The sequence below is a fragment of the Taudactylus pleione genome, unplaced genomic scaffold, assembly GCF_031769625.1.
Source record: "Taudactylus pleione unplaced genomic scaffold, aTauple2 ptg000186l, whole genome shotgun sequence".
NCBI lineage: Eukaryota > Metazoa > Chordata > Amphibia > Anura > Myobatrachidae > Taudactylus > Taudactylus pleione.
Genome location: NW_028284588.1, coordinates 6,075,623 through 6,094,002, shown reverse-complemented (window position 1 = coordinate 6,094,002; position 18,380 = coordinate 6,075,623). Strand labels below are relative to the sequence as shown.

The 18,380-nt window shown below is 44.3% G+C and overlaps 1 pseudogene; it reads right to left on the bottom strand.

Moving 5' to 3' along the window:
- Positions 1 to 2,873: 2,873 nt before the first annotated feature.
- LOC148519639 (uncharacterized) overlaps positions 2,874 to 18,380 on the bottom strand; it is a 32,185-nt pseudogene continuing 16,678 nt past the window's right edge.

Here is an 18,380-nt window from a genome sequence, read left to right as displayed (position 1 = left end):
GCCTTGTCGGGAAGCAGGTAAATCAGAGAATGCCAGTTCTCCAACTAAAGTACCGGGTGCGCAGCTATTAGCACCATGCTAAGCCGGCAAACAGCTGTGCGCCCAGGCACTTTTTTCGAATTTCTCCTCGCATCCCCAGGGCCTAACCCTAAACCCCTCAGTGGTGCCTAACCCTAACCTCCCCCCCTCTCGTGGCTAACAGCTAAGGGCGCCCCGCTTACCTTCGATCTGAATGCCGTCTGTCAGGATTCTGGTGTCGATGTGCAGGCTGGCTTTGGGATTTAGCCACCTATGTTTAGTCCCGGGTTGGGATTACGACGCCAGGATTTCAACAGACGGAATCCCGGCCTTCTGTGTTTTGACTACATCCCCCAACCACAGTGCTGAATACACCTCTTGCGGCGGCACACAATAGGCCCTTCATAAATTTCAGCTCCAGACCCTTGTGGACCTTAATCTGGCACTGGAGAGGAGGGAAGAGTAGGCAAACAGAGGAGGGGGGGAAGGGAAGGAGGAGGTGGAAGAGACAAGGAGAAAGGATAAAGGTGGAAGCAGGGGGCAGAATAGAGGATTAGGTAGAGACTGATTAAAGGAGGGAGTTGACGAGAACCTTGTCATGGTGTTTATAAGTAAACAAGAGGAATGAAATTTAGAAATGTAAATGGAATATGATTGCAAGAGATTTGTAGAAATGCAAGTGAAAGAACAGTGGTTGGTAAATATGTATGCAGATTAACAAGTTTGTTATTGAGAGGATTAAAAGTTGGGTTCAAATGTTTGCAGAATTTGAATACTAATGTAGATTGTAAGCAGATAGAGGATGTGAGGCTAGGCAGGAGAGCTAACATAAAGGACAGTGGCCCTGATTCAGAGCCAGAAGCTCTTTCAGAGCATTCGCTCTGAATCAAGGCGTTTTTTTTTTTTGTTTCGGCCTCCTGGCTGCTCGCATAGATGTGGGTGACCACCTACAGCTTTTGCAAGTGGCCAGGTGATGGTCGCGATGGTCGCGACCATCGTGACCATCGGGCCTTGCAACGAGACCCTTGTGGTAGGGTCTCGTTCCCGCAAGCCCCAGTGAGCTTCCGGCTCTAAATAGAGCTGGAAGCTCACCACTGACATCACTGGTGATGTCAGTGGTGCCTCCCACAAATGGCAGGCGTTTCTTCAGGAACAACTCCGTTTGTGTAGCCACCCCCCCTGCCCGCCTCCAAAACGGGGCGAGCTGTCAATCACAAACGCTATAGTTTTGCACTTAAAAAAGACTGCACTTTGAAAAACTGCACCATCCAGCCAGCTATCCAGCCTAGATACTGACACTTATACAGAGATGCAGACAAGTGTGGACACTAATTAATGAAAACCCCCCATTGGCCATCCACAAGAAAGCTAGCAGTAAAAATGTCTTAAGTAAACACGCAACACATACCAAACATCTAGGGCTAGAAATAAATCATGCTTTCACTTTTCTCAATAGACTGGAGAGTATCCTTATAACAACTTAACTATTACAAATAATAAGGCATTAGAAACAATAGCATAAGGATTCAGTGAAGAAACAGCTAGTTACCTATAAGTCTAATTAATAAAGCAGGCACAGGAGGTAGAATACTCTGCAGTCAAATTCAGTTACCTATAAGTCTAATTAATAAAGCATGCACAGGAGGTAGAATGATCTGCAGTCAAATTCAGTTACCTGTTGGACAAGGAGAGAGACGGCATCAATTCATTCAAGATCAGCTGAAGAATTAACTAATAACTAATAATGCAGGACTAACGCTACAGTTTTGCACTTAAATAAGACTGCACTTTGAAAAACTTCACCATCCAGCCAGCTATCCAGCCTAGATACAAGTATAAACATCTCATCTGCCAGAGTGGGAGAGTGAAAACTCCTCTCCGCTGATCCCCGCCAGAGCACACAGTGCATCAGCCTAGTGCTGGCATGCTGTGTCTCCCATCCCAGCTGTCATGCCTAAGGTTTGGAGTTGGTCAGAACAGGCGTTCGAGGCTGAAGTGGAGATTTGGGAGGAGTGGATGAGGTTGGGAGACTTGAGCCAAGACTTCCTCATGTATGAGGTGAGGAGTTAGTGGAGCTGTAGAGGATGATGGGCCCGAAGACTGTTACTATTAACAGTGAGAACATGTCCAACATGGCTGCTCCCATACTGTGGTCTTGGATTGCAGCTTGTGTACCACCATGCTCGGGAGACATGCCTTGAGCAAGGGACTGTGGCAAGCCGTCTTCATGCTCATTGACAGGACACTGAGTGGATGTGGCAGGAGCAGCACAGGCAGACCTCAGCACTAGCCATGAGCATTGTGCAGCATGAGCAGACCTCTGTGCTGGCCTAGACAGAGCATGACAGCACCCCCACTCTTGATGGGTGGCCCCAGGATACCTCTTAGGCTTTTGTGGAAACTTGGCATGGAATACTCGGATCAACTGAAGAGCGTGGACATCAGAGGGAAAAGACCAGAAATGTTCTACTGGGCCATTGCCCTTCCAGTCTATTAAGCATTGGAGACGTCCTTAATGGATTCTACAGTCCAGAATCTTTGCCACTTTGTACTCGACTCCACAATGAGTCTGGACTTTGGGTGCCTTTGGAAGTGCACAATGAAACTGGTTGAGTATGAGTGGTTTCAATAAAGAAATATGGAAGGAATTTGGTATCCTCAGGAAGCGAGGTAGCTTGAGTTTGATTGAAACCAGGTTGATTACACACTCAATGGCGAATGTGCAGGTGTAGTATGTAGCGGGATGCAAATTTCATGGATGGCACTCCTTACCACATATTTTGTGTAGAGAGCTAAACTCGATCACATTCTATGAGACTGGGAACTGCTCTCCTCTTCCTCTCTGCAAACTTCTTCTACTGCTCAGAAGCCTTCACAATGGAGTAGTGGATCTTTTTCCAAATCTTGGAGAAGTGCTGTAAGGTACAGTCAGCAGCTGAAACCTGTGAGGCAGGAAGAGATTGAAACTCAGGAACTTGAGGGTGAAGGCCATAGGTGAAATAAAAGGGCAAAGAACCAGATGAAGAATGGTACTGATTGTTATGACAAAATTCTGCCAACGCAGTTCAGCCCAGTTGTCCTGAGAGAAGGATACATTTAAACAAAGAAAGGACTCCAGGTCTTGGGCTCTTTCTGTTTGACCATTGGACTGGGTGTGATAGGCAGTGGAGAAATTGAGTTTGACATGAAATAAAGAACACAAGGAATGCCTGAACTTGGCAAAAAACAGCGCTTCCCTGTCAGAGATGATTTCCAGAGATAGACCATGGAGTCAGAAGTATGAATAATTGAGCCGACTTGGGAGCTCATGGAAGACCGGTAAGGGGTATGCAGTGAGCCATCTTGGTGCACCAGTCAACTACCACCCAGTTGGTGTTGAACTTGTTTGAAACTGGAAGATTGGTGTCATGACCGGCTGTATGGAATCCCCTACTGTGGGGTGCAAGCTGAGGTTCAGGACTGAAGGGGGAATCTGAGATGTGGGGCCTGTACACAAGATCTCCTCATCCATGAATACCAGTTGTTGACGAGACCAGTACTAAGGTGCGGAGTCTAACCAGCCAGCAGGTGTTCGCCAGTGACCCCTCCAAGTGGGATATGGGCTTAGCTGCACCCAGCTGGCAGGTCGCGGTCCTTTGCACTGGTGACTGATACCATGGGAAATGGAGAATCTTGTTACAATGGCCATAGGGAATATTTCTAGAAGAAATATGCTATACTCTAGTATAGCTTCTAATATATACCGCAGGGTCTAGGAGGCACAATGGCACAAAGGATTGGATGCTGTATTGACTGAAGCTGAATGCAGTAGTAACTGCAGAACTGAGGCAGGATACTGTGGTGACAGTGGTATTTGAGACCGGATCTGAGGCTGAATGCAGTAGTGACTGCAGAACTGAGGTTGGATGCTGTGGTGACAGATGTATTGAGGATGGATGCTGTAGTGACAGCGAACTGTAACTGGATGCAGTAGTGACTGCAGAACTGTAGCTGGTAATTGCTGCAAGCACTGGAGAGATATTCTGAAGTCACTGTAACACAATGCTTTGGTAAAGGCTGCAAGCACTGGAGAGATATTCAGACCACACTGGAGCACAATGATTATGTAATTACTGCAAGCACTGGAGAGATATTCTGAACACACTGAGCACAATGATTAGGTATTTGCTGCAAGCACTGGAGAGATATACTGAACTCACTGAGCACAATGATTAGGTATTTGCTGCAAGCAAAGGAGAGACATTCAGAACAAACTGGAGCACAAGAGTCGGCACTGGTAATCACAGGAGTAACACAAGGACAGACCTGGAATAAAGTAGCATCAGCAGACACTGGAAAATGACAACATTGCTCAGGCAACTTCCTGGAGTTCTGGAGCCGGATATATACCCAGGGGTAGCAGATGATTGGAACACAGCATCAGCTGACTGAGATCAAGCTACCATTGGTTGGGAGGCTGTCACATGATAGGAACTGTCATGGCGGCGCCCATGCTAGGAACTCCGATCCCTAACACACACAGCTGACAATGGAAGTTCACAAGCACCTAAGGCAGAATGCTCAGCACCTCGCCCATTCCATTTTCTTGGAAACTAAAGACACCCGAACTTAGGAGTTATGAGTTGAACCTAATCCCAGCTCTGGTCTTCCCACCAAGCTTGGATCCCAAAAATGAGGCAAAACATCATCTTCCTGTCATTGGATCTCACGTGTTTTAGATTGCATATTAAAGTCCCTCCCTCATGATCGGGTGCCATCTCACACAGGAGACCAGAGGGAGAGGTTGTGGGACTGGGCTGCAGAACTAAAAAAGTAAAAATGATTAGGAGCACTGTGTTAGAGGGGCCCTGTAGATGCAGTGTGGACTTAGGGTTGCAGCACTGTGTGGCACTGTGTTGTGTGTTCAGGATCAGGCACTACAAATGCCATTGGGAGCACAGTGTTAAAGGGCACTGTCATTAAAAAAAAACAATCCCAAAGAGGCACTTGGACTGTGGGCAGCAGAAATGTGTTCTGTGTTGGGTGCTCAGGGGTAGGCACTGTTTTTAAAAAAAAATAAAAATAAAACAGTGTTGTGAATTCAGGCACTGTGTTAAAAAATTTAAAAACACACTGATGTGTGCTCAGGCACTGTGTTAAATATAACATCATTAGGGTGCCATTACTAGGAGTGCTGTGAGACAAGTGTTGTATTTTATGTTTAGGCCCTATGTTCAAATAAAGTAAAATCTAATTTTTGTGTGTTAAGGCACTGTGCTAAAAAAATAACGTCATTAGGGTGCCATTACTAGGGGCGCTGTGAGACACTGTGTTGTTTTCAGGCACTGTTATAAAAAAAATATTTTAAAACTTGGGTGTTAAAAAATATAACATCATTAAGGTGCCATGTGGCTTATACTAGCTTATGTCAGTCGATAGAAGAGCAGGAACAGCAACCTAGTACTAGTGCTGTGGCTGCTGCCAGAAGTCATGATAGTACTTCATCTATTGTGGTCCAGGGTAAATATAGTTTAAGAAAGGGCACCTGAAATCGAAACAATATTTCACAATGTAAAAGAAACATCATCTCTAATAATAAAGGAAACATTTACTGCCGAAAAACTTAAAATTGCCAACATTTCATACACCACTCAAAGTGGCAAGGAAAGGCTTGGACCATGACCTTTCTTTGCTAATTGTGGTCTTGCTACTGATGGTTCATGCACTAGAAGATGGGGCCAAACACAGTCAGGCATCTTTTGAAACCTCACATGCAACACCTTCACACTCTAAGTTTACAAGTCTCACCTTTAAAACAGGCTAATCCATTCTTTAAAACAAAGCTAAGGCTGCAGAACAAACTGTGTGTTCACAAACTTCACAAATCCCTTAGGAGAGTCCAAATGTGTCCGCAAGTGTGAGTCTGACATTTCTGACAATGTACTCTTAAAGAAGTCAAATAAAGTTGGTGTCTTATAAATTGAGCAGACTACTGTGGAAGTGCAACAGGATGAGGGGATATTTATTCATCTGACACTAATGATGATACTTATGATGAGGATGTTGTTTGTGTAAATGTCAACCACTAGTGGCAGCAGTTCTTAAGAGTTCTCAGTATCCTGTTGGTCATAATCCTGATTCTGACATCCCGACAGGGTTAGGATACTGACACTTGCAGGTAAGTATCCTACCCAACCCCTACACCTAAACATAACTCTCTATCCCTGCAACCTAAACCTAACCCTCCCTCCCAGCAGCTTAATCCTAACCCTCCCCCCACAGCCTAAAACTAACTCTCCCCCCTCAGCCTAACCCTCCCTCTTGTGCCTAACCCTAACCAATAATCTGAATACTTACTGGCGGTCGGGATGCTGGCACCAGGATTCTGACTGGGGTTGGGATTCCGGCAATAGATTTCTGAGTGCCTGCATCCCAACAGCCTATATATGAGTTACATTTTGTTCTTGCCAATAATAAGAAGGCCATTGTCATATCTGGGCATAAAACCAAAAAATCCACCTCTGTGGATTTAATTTTAATCCAATCCTGACAACATTTGTCAAGTAATATGTATTGTTTGTGAAGCTAAAGTAAGTAGAAGTAGGGATGTTAACCATTTAGGAACATCCTCTCTGTTACATCATTTGCAGCAAGTCATGCTAATTATTTGGGAAAATCTAAAAAATCCTGTAATAATAATAACAACAACTACAATCAGTCCAGCATCAGCTGCCAGCAGCATGGATATATCTCAGCACATGCAATCTCCACTGCCAACTCCTCCATCTTCAATGTCCTCATTTATGATCAGAGGTAATCCTCCTGCATCCAATTTGTGAAAACTGACTCCTCCCCTATCAAGGATTCTGCAGAAGAATCCATGTGAGCTAGGGCTGCTGCTGCTGGGGGTGAATCTTCATCCCAGATAAGGACCAAGAAGACTAGTTTCAAACCACAATTTACTATGAAACAATCATTTGCAAGAGGAACCAAGTATGACAGCTGCCATCCTGTTGCACAGCATATCACTGAAGTGATGACAGAAATGTTAGCATTAGATCAGTGTGCAATATGCACCATAAATGCATCTGGATTTAACGGATTAGTTGAGGTCATGTGTACACAGTACCAAACTCTATCTTACCGGAGCAGCAATTCCCCACCTGTACCAGAACGTTAACAAAAAGTTATTCTTTGCATAGAAAATGCCATTGTACTGACTATCCATTTAAAACAGATATGTGGACAACTGGTACTGGTCAAACTAAAGATTATGATAGCCCAATGGATGGGTGTGTCACCTTCAGCAGCAGTATCTAACACACAATGCCAGTTCATTTACAGGCTGGTTACTTACTGTATCAATGGCTTCACTAAGAAGCATACTGCTGTCAATCTGTCGGAAAAACTCAGGGTTTTGATAGCAAAATGGCTTATATCACTAAGACTCTTTTCAGGATTTGTCATTTCTGATATTTGCAAGTAACATTTTATATGCATTATAACTGGGTGAATTTCAACATATACCATGCATACACCATGCATACACAATAAACTTGGCAGTTCACAATTTCTTAAAAAATTATAGGTCCATGCAGGTGATGTTGGCAGTGACCCATACAATTTTGAAGCATTTTTGACATTCAGCAACTGCATGTAGAACATTGCAACAGCTGAAAGGACAGATCCATATTCCATGCCACCAACTGAAGCAAGATGTGGAATTCTCTATGGTTCAGCAACTGCAACAAGCCATCATGATGTACACATAAAGCCATGACATATGGAGAGGGGGGACATGTTGCCACCTTACTGCAGCACACTTGAGAATAGTCAGGTTGAGAATAGTCAGGTTTCTGCAAGCTACTGAAACTAATTAAAATTGTAACTTGTGGAGTGAGTTTAGACACTGCCAGCTTGAATCAGGTCATACCCTTAATTAAACTACTGAAAAAGCAGCTAGAGAAGTGGAAGGAGGAAATAAAACAAAGTGATTCCGCTATGTTGAACTTGTAGATCAAGCTTTTTATTCACAGTGGCAGGACCAGAGGGTTTGTAACATCTTGCAATTGGATTACTACATTTTGGCAATTATGCTTAATCCTAGGATTAAGTTCTATGTAATGTCTTTCTTTTCAACTGACACAGATCTTAACAGATGCAAGAAGCTCCTGGCAAGCAAGTTGTCAGCTCATGTGGCACATGACACAAAGTCTCCGACTTCAGTTTCTCCTGCAAATGCTACTGATAAGAAAATATTGATCTTTTCCAGGAGAGACTAATGATGATAATGAGTCAACTCAGTGCACCAGAGAGCGACATAAGACTTAAAAGAATTGCGCACATATATTGACACCTCTACTGTGACTAAATCTGATTGGTACAGTATACATCAATAGAATGGTAGAGGTTTATTTTAATGATAATGTCCAAATTAGCATATCAATGATCCCTTTGAATATTAGGAGGAACAAAAGGCAATTTGGAGCTATTGTACAAGCTAGCTACTGTATGTTGTGCTTAAGGTGCCCAGCTCAAAGTGTACAGTATATTTGGAAAGATTATTTAGCTCTTCTGGGAACCCTGTGAGTGATCAGTATAGGAGGCTACTTCCCAAAAATGTGGGTAAACTGATGTTCATAAAATGAACTACAAATTCTATGAGGAATACCTTTGCCAACAGATACAAACATAGACTGTAATGTAAACATAGACTTTAATCAAACCATCAAAATGTTTTCTTTTGTGGGGCCTAAACAAATCAGCCTCTTTAGCCAAAAAAGTGTCAGTTCCTGTCATTGAAGTACTTAGTTTGCTAAACTGTGCCTGTCCTTTTTAATATACAGTACAACATAAAGGTGCACCATTTTTCATGATGGGTTTTTCCAAGATTGTGTGTTTTTGAGAGGCAGCTTATTTTACTGTACTTTTATACAATTTTCAATTTTATTAATTAATTATCAATTTCTTCTATCTACTTTCTACAATTTTCAATTTCTATTGGCTTAGGGTCTGTGATTTGCTGTTTGGAGAAGTGTGTTGTTAATATATATATATATTTTATTCTAGGATTTTACTTTCAGGCTATTAGTTCTTGATTAATGAAAACATTCTATAGGGTTGCATAGTTTATTAACCTGCCATCCTGCCTGCCACTGCTGTGCCACTATGTTTCTTTGATGAGCTATATGTTTCTAAAATGCCATGTGTTTGAGCCTCTGCTCTGTTGCTTAATTTATCCAGTGAGCTCGCCTGTTGGTGAAAACAATATTGTGAGCTATGAGGTGGTCAAAATTGATTGGAAATGACTGCTTAAAGCACCAGAGCCTGTTACCCATGCCCAGGCCTGTTGGAGGGGCCCATGTCTTGGGTTTTGCATCCCGCCCCCCATCCCCTCCCCTCACTGCTGCTACTTAGTTAGGGCAGGGAGAGAGCTGACTGCTGCTACAGCAGCCTCTCTCCCCAGCCCAACACACACACTGCTGTCATTCTGTGTGCTGGCCGGGCTAGGGAGAGAGGCTACTGCAGAAGCAGTCAGCTTTCTCTCGCTCTCAGTGTTATATGCAGGGCGGGGGGGCAATTGTGTCCCCACCCCCGGACACCTGTGCCCCCTGGGCTTGAGCGCGTCTGCAAGATTATTATTTTTTTAATCTTTTGTAAGGAGGGGATCTGGCCACACCTCCCAGGTTGGCCATGCCCCCTCCCTGTACCTGGGCCCGGCAAAGCTGTTGGCAGCCCTGCCTATAGCTGCCATATTTTTTACTGGCACTCAGGATGGAATGGGAAGGGAATGTCAGCGTGGTCTTGTTTTTTATTTCATATCCCATAATTATGAAAACCTTTTAAGAGATTGCCATTTTAAGAGTAAAAAGTCTGATCATTTCAAGACAATATAACTAATTAATAATTATACATTAAAATCACTTCTAAATCAAGCTCAATACTTCTGCAAAACAATTAATGCTATGATTAAATAGTTTTTATTGTATAAGGGGAATGTGATGGCAAGCTTAGTTGTTATGTGAGAATAACCTTTTTACCTTAACTTTCACAGAGATGCATTCATCCATCTCAACTTTTCAAACCTAGCTTTGTTTAATGTATTATGCAGTGGTTATTTCTAAGCAATTACAGTTAATATATCACCCAGGGAACAAGTACTTTGCTGTAGAGAATGATATTGTATAGAATAACTATCCATCTTTCATTGGCAGCAATGCAGAATATATATCACGTTAGTAATGCATGATTTATGGAATGTTATTTTGATTTTCATCTGACTGTGATGACATTTCCAATATATGTTAAACAGAATATCACAGTAGACCATAATTAGCATCCTGCCACTATGTGCCCACACATAGCTAAATATGCTTTGATAGATCTGCAGCATACGACACATGCAGATTGCCTTTATGTGGTATAAGACCCAATGTTAGGAAGGTAATAACTAGAGATGAGCGGGTTCGGTTTTCAGAGATCTGAACCCACCCGAATTTAGCAGAACCGAGTTGGATCCAAGCAGGCTTGGATGTTCCCGTCTTACTCGGATCTCTCAAATCGAGGCAAAACCATAGAGATGAAATCTCGTGGTTCGCAAGCTTTCGTCTCTATGATCAATGTAGAATATAAGGGACCACGTGACAGACGCCATTTCACTCCGGCTGTGGAGACTGAACAGGGAGGGTGGGTAGTGTAAGACTGGGAGAGGTGCTGGTGCTGTCTGTTGTGTCCTGGGCTGGTGACTGCTGATCCATTCTGGGCTGGTGCCTGTGACAGCTGTCACTGTGCTGTCTGCTGTGTCGATCTGGGCTGTTGCTGAGACATCTGGGCTGTCTGTGCTGTCTGCTGTGTCCTGGGCTGGTGTTTTTCATGTCTGCTGTGTCCATCTGGGCTGGTGCAGAATTGTAGATACATCTGGGCTGGTGCTGTCTCTATCTGGGCCCAAGTTCTGGACAGCAAAAAAAATAAATCAAAGTGTCTTTTATATTTTTCTGAGTGTGTGTGTGCGTGTTAGGCTTAGCCGCACAAGAGCTAGCAAGTCAGCAATGCACGCTAGTGCTGCCCGACTCCAGTCGTGATCAATCTGTGCTCTGGGCCCAAGTTCTGGAGCATAAAAATAATAAAAATCAATTGTCTTTTTTTTGTAATAATTGTCTGTGTGTCTGTGCGTGTTAGGCTTAGCCACACAAGATGTGGCAAGTCGGCAATGCAACCTAGTGCTGCCCGACTCCAGTCATCATCAATCTGTGCTCTGGGCCCAAGTTCTGGACCCAAGACCCCCCCCCAAAAAATAGTGTCTTTTGTCTATTCATTTTCTGTGTGTGTGCGTGTTAAGCTTAGCCACACAAGATACAGCAACGCAACCTAGTGCTGCCCTACTCCAGTCATCACCAATCTGTGCTCAGGGCCCAAGTTCTGTACCCGAAAACAAAAAAAATAGTGTCTTTTGTATATTTTTCTGTCTGCGCACGACTGCACCTGTGTGAATTTTGTAACCGCACCTTGGCTACACTATTGGTGCTTGTGACACTGCTTCAAGACCACAGAAAATATGGAGGGCTGTCACATGACAGGAGAGCAAGGCCAAGAACCACATGTTGTAGCTGCTGCCAGCAGTCATTATGATAATGCAAGGCCATCAACTTCCTTGTCCTCTATGAAGGCCATGCCTTCAATCCTCAAGGTTATCCCAACCATCATCTTGCACAGTCCTCAACTCTATTAATAATTATATCAATCAGTTTTGAGCCAGCGAGTGGAAATAAATGTTATTGAGGTTAGTAATACTCTAGGAACAAAAAAAGGCACATTTTATGTGATTTTAGCTGTTTTTTTAAGAAAAATATCCAGATCCAAAACCAAAACACGAAAACTAGAGATGAGCGGGTCTGGGTCCCTGAGAACCGGACCCAACCGAATTTCAGGGATCAGGGGTGATCCGAGCGCAACTCGGATCTCCCTGCCTGCCCCGGATCCCTGACCTGAAGCAAAACCTTGCGACCCCTCTGTCGAGTCGCAAGGTTTTGTTATCAGCGTGCTTAACGCTGATTGGCTGAGAGAGCTGTCTGTCATGGCTCTCAGCCAATCAGCTTTAGACCCATTGAAAACACTACAAAGGAGGAAAAAAAGATGGTGCCCGCCATCCCCCGCCGCCTGACACCGCCGGCACCCCCCACTGCCGGCACCCCACCTTGCAGCATCCCCCGCTGCCAAAACCACTGCTTCCCACACTCCTGCACTGCTACCCAAAGTACTGAGGACACCGTCAGTGACCCCCACACTGCCGACACTCCCACAGTGAGAACACCACCAGCACCCCTGCACTGCCGACACAGTCAGCAAACCTGCACTGAGGACACCGCTGGCACCCCTGCTCTGCCGACACTGCCGGCACCCTGCATTGAGAACACCCCTGCACTGCCGACACAATCAGCAAACCTGCAATGAGGACACCGCTGGCACCCCCGCTCTGCCGACACCGCCGGTACTCTTCACTGAGAACACTGCCAGCACTGCCATTCCATGTACTGAGGACACCGCCAGCAACCCCCGCACTGCCGACACAGTCAGCAAACCTGCAATGAGGACACCGCTGGCACCCCTGCACTGCCTACACATCCAGCAAACCTGCACTAAAACACTGCTGGTACCCCCGCACTGCCGACACAGCCAGCAAACCTGCACTAAGACACCGCTGGCACCCCCACACTGCCAACACAGCCAGCAAACCTGCACTAAAGACACCGCTGCACCCCCGCACTGCTGACATCACCGGTACCCTTCACTGAGGACACTGCCAGTACCGCAACACTACCATTCCATGTACTGAGGACAACGTCAGCAACCCTGCTCTGCCGACACTGCTGTCACAGTAAGTGCACTATTGGTGTATCCAATCCACACTGTATAACACACTGTATCTGTGTTGGAAATTAGAAACTGAAGTGCCACATGTTAGTGCCGCCCACTGTGTCACTTCGCTTAGTCAGCCAGCTAGCTGGATGCAACCTTTTGGCCTTAACTAGATTAAGCAAATAATATTGTGAGGTGGTCAAAATGTATTGGAAATTACTGGAAATAAATGTTATTGAGGTTAATTATACTCTAGGAACAAAAATAGGCCCATTTTATGTGATTTTAGCTGTTTTTATGATTTTTTAAGAAACAATCCAGATCCAAAACCAAAACACGAAAACAAAAAACGGAGGTGAGGTTTTGCCAAAACCAATCCAGATCCAAAACCAGGGTAGATCCAGATCTAAAACCAAAACACGGGGGTCGGCGAAAATCTCTAACGAAAACAAAACACCAAGGAAAAAAATCCAAAACCAGATTCAGATCCAAAACCAGGGGAGATCCAGAACCAAAACCAAAACCAAAACACGAGGGTCGGCGCACATCTTTAGTAATAACCAAGAATCTTTTTTTGCAAAACGACAGTAATGAAACATTGACTGAGGGTAACTGAAGGCTGAGATTTACTGTTACAGTTTGTGAAGTCATAAGTCCTGTATTTCAACTGACTGTATGGTTTTTAATTCATGAACATATCCGCTGTTTTTTAATATCTCTGGAATGTACCTATTCACACTGTGTAAATCATTGTAGTTCTCAGTAATAATTAGCATTTTTATGGGAAACTAAATAATTTCATTTGTATTTGAGTCAGGAAGGATATGACACAGGTATTGTCATACCCTTCCTAACTCCCTGAAGCAATTTAAAAAGACAAAAATATACAACTATTTTGAGGACAAAAGCCCCAATCCCCAGATCACTGAAAATAATTGGAACTGAAATGGGCAGAATTAAAGAACCAGCCAGCTCTATTTTGCTTTTAAATTCTATGGGCGAGTTCTAAAAAGTTGTGAGTTTAGTGCTAAACTCGCACATTTTCAGAAGATGTAATAGGGTGCGAGAACATGCAAACTCGTATGTTTCTCACATTTTAAATACTCGGAACTGCTAGGTTATTAGCGGTCATCACCTTTCAGGTGAATGGGGGAAGTGTTTATTGGTGTTTATTGGCTGACAGAGTCGGGGCCTTGCCTCTCTCAGTCAATGAATGCTCTCCCCATTGTTTTCATTGGGAGATTGTCCCAGTTAGCATTCATTCAGGTAGTACTGACCTTTTAGGTCACTACTCTGTCCTGTGGGTTCACACAATTTGTTTTTTTATTTTAAGAAGACCATGGATGCCTGCGGGGACCGAAAATGACATGACACAAGGGGTAGGTGAGTATAGATTTTTTTTCCCAACGATCGTTGATGATACTGGACAAGAAGACAGGGATTGAAGGTAAGTATTTACTGTGAGTGTGTGTGTGAATGTTTAATAAAATACTACAATATTTGGTATGTGTGTCTTCTCTTCTTTAGGAATACTACAATTGTCAATGGGGCCTTAATGCTTGGGCCTGTGGGTACTTGTGGTTCTACAAGTACCGGAAGTGGGGCAGGCTTGCTGGGACCTGTAGTACCCCTGTACAAGAGAATAATATTAATTCTATCTTTTACATCATGAACTCGGAACCCACCACCATCAGGGGTGCCAAGTATAGCCTAAGGCTATCAGCCTGGACCTGGGATAGATGGACCCTTTTATTTGGTGGGTCCCCGCTTCGAATCCCCAGCTGACTAGTATTGAGTGCTGAATGCTTTGGCAGGGGGACCCTGTAAAGAGAGTCCCCCTGCTGTGGCATTACACCACTGCTAGCCCGGTGCTGGTTGTGTAAAATTCAGAGGACTCCTATGTAATTTTCCTCCTATATTTTCATAACCAGGACCAGCTCAGGAGCCCAGTGCTGTTTGTGTTAAATATGGGGGACTCTTACATTTTTTTCCCTCGTCTTTTCACAGCCAGGACCTGCTAAAAAAACGTTATTTACTTTTACACACATAGAAGCACTGCACAGGCCACACTGATCTGTGCAGGCTTCTGCAAACATGCAGTGAGGTGGTGAAAATTGACTGAAATTTACTGGAAATGAATGTTATTGTGGTTAATAATACTGTAGGAACAAAAATAGACCACAATTATGTGATTTGAGCAATTAAAAAAAAAAAATACAGATCCAAAACCAAAACATGTGAGGGTGGTTTTGGCAAAACCAAAACACGACGATGATTTAGAACCAAAACCAAAACTCTGGGTTTGGAGCATATGTCTAATATATAGATAAATAGATAGACAGATACTGTAGACAGATATAGATAGATAGATAGATATATTTATATATGTATGTATTCTTATATCTTGTACTACCAGGCTCTCTCACCCAATATTCATCCTTTTTATCAGACATCACCCAACACATTTTATCTTAAGCACCCACTTGATATCAATATTACTTCATCAGGGGTGCAGGGATAACTAATTGGAAAGAGAGCCTGATAGACCAGAAGTCTGATTGGTCTCTGTGATATGATATCTTAGAAAAGCTGTTTCTGCTTTTAACTACTTTGGGTGTGTTGCCTTTAGTTAATAAATCATTTGCATGTATAAATAATGCACTATAATTCCTGTTTTTTGAGATGCTGTGCTTGAAATCTGAGAATATCCCTGCTTTTCCTAGGTAATATATATTTTCAGAAAAGCATTGGGCCATCTAAATTATTGATCTAAACAATGATTGTACATCTATATTCAATTCAAAAGTGTGATTTCTCTATGGTTTTGTGTTGTTTTGGCCTTAGTAAATTGGCAGGCTGCAAAACTGACAGAAAACCATCAATAGAGAAAGAAACACATTGTAGTAAAAATTAGGGGTGAGCGGGTTCGGATTTCTGAAATCCGAACCCCCCCGAGCCCCCCGATCCGAGTCCGATCCGAATCAGGCTCGACTTTTCCCGCCTGACTCGGATCTGAAATCGAGGCAAAACGTCATCATCCCGCCTTCCGAGTCTCGCGGGTTTTGGATCCTATATAAGGTACCCGCGTCGGCGCCATTTTCTCACTCGGCTGTGGACAGTGAAGAGGGAGGGTGGGAGTTAGGGCTTTGTAGTGTAGTGTAGTGCTGCTGTTGTCCACTACTTCAAAGTCCATAGGGGCTGGCTGTGTTGTGCTGTGCTGCTGTTGTTAATAGGGGCTGTGTCCACTACTTCAAAGTCCATAGGGGCTGGCTGGACTGTGTTGTGCAGTCAGTTCTCCATAGGGGCTGTGTCCACTCCAAAGTCCTGTGCAGTGTCCCTGTCCTAAAGGGGTGCTGTAGTGTTGTCCAGGGGGTGCTCTGTCCATCAGGGGTGCTCCCCCCAAGTGCTAAAAAAATAATATATTTTCTGTGTTTGTGAATTGTGTGCGCAGTAGCCGCACGTGCATCAACAAAGTAGTGCCAAGCGTGCGCCTGTGTCATAAGTAAAGGGCCGGCTGGCTTGACCGTTAAGGGTGCTGTAACCCCCGAAAGTACACTCCAGTCCAAACCAAAAAAAAAATTATTTTCTGTGTTTGTGAATTGTGTGCGCAGTAGCCGCACGTGCATCAACAAAGTAGTGCCAAGCGTGCGCCTGTGTCATAAGTAAAGGGCCGGCTGGCTTGACTGTTAAGGGTGCTGTAACCCCTGAAAGTACACTCCAGTCCAAACCAAAAAAAAAATTATTTTCTGTGTTTGTGAATTGTGTGCGCAGTAGCCGCACGTGCATCAACAAAGTAGTGCCAAGCGTGCGCCTGTGTCATAAGTAAAGGGCCGGCTTGCTTGACCGTTAAGGGTGCTGTAACCCCCGAAAGTACACTCCAGTCCAAACCAAAAAAAAAATTATTTTCTGTGTTTGTGAATTGTGTGCGCAGTAGCCGCATGTGCATCAACAAAGTAGTGCCAAGCGTGCGCCTGTGTCATAAGTAAAGGGCCGGCTGGCTTGACCGTTAAAGGGTGCTGTAACCCCCAAAGTACACTCCAGTCCAAACCAAAAAAAAATTATTTTCTGTGTTTGTGAATTGTGTGCGCAGTAGCCGCACGTGCATCAACAAAGTAGTGCCAAGCGTGCGCCTGTGTCATAAGTAAAGGGCCGGCTGGCTTGACCGTTAAGGGTGCTGTAACCCCTGAAAGTACACTCCAGTCCAAACCAAAAAAAAAAAATTTTTCTGTGTTTGTGAATTGTGTGCGCAGTAGCCGCACGTGCATCAACAAAGTAGTGCCAAGCGTGCGCCTGTGTCATAAGTAAAGGGCCGGCTGGCTTGACCGTTAAGGGTGCTGTAACCCCCGAAAGTACACTCCAGTCCAAACCAAAAAAAAAATTATTTTCTGTGTTTGTGAATTGTGTGCGCAGTAGCCGCACGTGCATCAACAAAGTAGTGCCAAGCGTGCGCCTGTGTCATAAGTAAAGGGCCGGCTGGCTTGACCGTTAAAGGGTGCTGTAACCCCCAAAGTACACTCCAGTCCAAACCAAAAAAAAATATATTTTCTGTGTTTGTGAATTGTGTGCGCAGTAGCCGCATGTGCATCAACAAAGTAGTGCCAAGCGTGCGCCTGTGTCATAAGTAAAGGGCCGGCTGGCTTGACCGTTAAAGGGTGCTGTAACCCCCAAAGTACACTCCAGTCCAAACCAAAAAAAAAATTATTTTCTGTGTTTGTGAATTGTGTGCGCAGTAGCCGCACGTGCATCAACAAAGTAGTGCCAAGCGTGCGCCTGTGTCATAAGTAAAGGGCCGGCTGGCTTGACCGTTAAAGGGTGCTGTAACCCCCGAAAGTACACTCCAGTCCAAACCAATAAAAAAATTATTTTCTGTGTTTGTGAATTGTGTGCGCAGTAGCCGCACGTGCATCAACAAAGTAGTGCCAAGCGTGCGCCTGTGTCATAAGTAAAGGGCCGGCTGGCTTGACCGTTAAAGGGTGCTGTAACCCCCAAAGTACACTCCAGTCCAAACCAAAAAAAAAATTATTTTCTGTGTTTGTGAATTGTGTGCGCAGTAGCCGCACATGCATCAACAAAGTAGTGCCAAGCGTGCGCCTGTGTCATAAGTAAAGGGCCGGCTGGCTAGACCGTTAAAGGGTGCTGTAACCCCCGAAAGTACACTCCAGTCCAAACCAAAAAAAAAATTATTTTCTGTGTTTGTGAATTGTGTGCGCAGTAGCCGCACGTGCATCAACAAAGTAGTGCCAAGCGTGCGCCTGTGTCATAAGTAAAGGGCCGGCTGGCTTGACCGTTAAAGGGTGCTGTAACCCCCAAAGTACACTCCAGTCCAAACCAAAAAAAAAATTATTTTCTGTGTTTGTGAATTGTGTGCGCAGTAGCCGCACGTGCATCAACAAAGTAGTGCCAAGCGTGCGCCTGTGTCATAAGTAAAGGGCCGGCTGGCTTGACCGTTAAAGGGTTCTGTAACCCCCAAAGTACACTCCAAACCAAAAAAATATATATTTTCTGTGTTTGTGACTTGTGTGCACTGT